We start from the raw sequence: 2,277 nt of genomic DNA, 5'->3' as shown, positions 1-2,277 counted from the left end.
CTTATATAAAATACATAATAAAATATAAATTAAATAGATGTAAAATAACACATATATACACATTTTTTATTTACATATTATTAGTCACTATGACTAATAGTCTTAAATGAAACCTAACCACAAAATATTTTTTATACATGTTATTATCTATTAGTAGCAAACATTTACTAAATGTTTAAAGAACTCAACTAAGTACCTACTACTAGTTTTAATTTGCTATATTATTCCGCGGCTTCATTTATTTATTTTAATTCTTTTATCATTTATTAAACTTATTATTGTTAATGCAAAGCGGACCGGCCCGTCCCAATCCGCTCCACCCTGCCTAGGTCCGTCTCATAAACGGAGTGGACCGGCCCGCCTCGCCAACTAAAATGGGTTCAAAATACTAGCCCGTCCCGCTTTATGGCGGATTGGCGGGTTGGCGGGCTAGCCCGCTTGACTCTTTTTTTTTTTTTGAAAAATAAATTCATTAAAATTAATAAAAATTTAATAAAAATAAATAAATAAAAATTTTCGACCTGGCGGACTGGCCCACCCCGCTACGCCAAAACCCGTCAATTTAGCGGATTTTTTTAATTGAGCGGGTTTCAAATCCTAGCCCGATCTGCTCTTTTTAGCGGGTCGGCCGACAGGTTAATCTATTTTGCCATCCTCTGGTTATAGCAACGACCTTGACCATGTGACCCACATAGATTACATCCCACAAAACACTTTCTAAAAGTCATCTAATTGCAATGCTGACATCCCTATAAGAATTTCTTTTTTCTTTTTGAATAATATAATTAGTAGAGTCTTTATTAATTACCTTAATCCTATCCCACTATAAAGTATAAACCATATGCTGAGGTGTTAGTGAGTAGGTTCCAAGAAAAAGATAAAGAAAAAAAAAAGTGATGACATTGATGCATAGATTCATGCTCTCATAATTAATAGTGTCACTCTATAAATACAAATAGCTTCTCATAGTTGAACCATATTAACTCTTATATGCTCTCTTCTATTATTATTTCTTATTACTAGTACTTCTCTGTTCTCTATGGAGCTTGAAAATTGCCAGTGTCTAAGCATGATTACAAGTTATGAGAGAATTGGTGGTGGCTATGATGATTCTTCTTCTTCTTCTTCTTCCATTATTGTGTGTGTGAATGATGAAGAATCTATGACAAGATTGAAGATGGCTTGTTGGAGAACATTGTGGAGGAAGATCAAGAAGGAGAAGAAGAGATTCTTCAACAATAATAAGAAGAACTCTTCTTCTTCTTCACATGTTCTTCATTATCAATATGATCCTAACTCATACTTGCAGAACTTTGATGATGGCTACTACTGTTCTTCCTCTGATCCTGACATATTCTCTAGGTCATTCTCTGCTAGATTTGCCATGCCTTCCAAGTTTTTTGAGAAGAATAATGATGAAGTAGCCATTGAAGAAGGAGAAGAAGAAGAAGAAGAAGAAATTCTAGATCAATGATGATTATTAAGATAAGAGCAACTTAATTAATTAATTAGTGTACATTTTTAGTATCCCTTCTCCCTATTATTATTACCATGAAAGGAGATTAATCCTAGGTAGTTCTTTTGTATAAAAAGTTTTCATTTTTATGTTGAATTATGATGTAATCCTCTGTACATATAACAAAAAAAATGTGGTATTTTTTAAAGATATGTCTCTTGGTATTTTATTTTTTTATTAAACAGGTTTAAATATTTTGCTGAATTATGAATAGATTAGCCAAGTTGTTAATTTTTTTTTCTGACTATTAGATGCTAAAAAAGTGAGTGTTCTCACTTCTCATTAATGTGGCCAATTTAATTTCTTCTTTATTATGATATAATATACTACTAGTAATATTAGGAGACAAAAAAAACTGCGAGAATTTATCTTATTTAATATTTATTAATTATCGCAATAATTAATAAATATTAAATAAGACAAATTATAATTGTTTTGACTAATTTTCTTTAATTACCAATCATTTTCGTTATACATAAGATTAGCCAACTTGAATGTAAATCTATTTGACTATTTTAAGGGGTTAAAAAAAGTGAGTGTTCTCATTATCATCATCATCATGAGTGCTGATGCTTCTATTTTCTTGTTTATTCTGTCTTCTCCTTTTGTTCCTTTTCATCTTTTTCTCCAAACAAGTGATGTAGTTGATGACAGAATTTCATCCAATTTGGTATTTCAATGGGCCCTATGACTCATTACACACAACTTTTGAGTCATTTTAGAGTCTCAATCTAACAACAATTTCATAAAAATCATAAAAA

The sequence above is a fragment of the Arachis ipaensis genome, chromosome B09 (assembly GCF_000816755.2).
Source record: "Arachis ipaensis cultivar K30076 chromosome B09, Araip1.1, whole genome shotgun sequence".
NCBI classification, from domain to species: Eukaryota; Viridiplantae; Streptophyta; class Magnoliopsida; order Fabales; family Fabaceae; genus Arachis; species Arachis ipaensis.
This window is presented reverse-complemented; position numbering follows the sequence as displayed.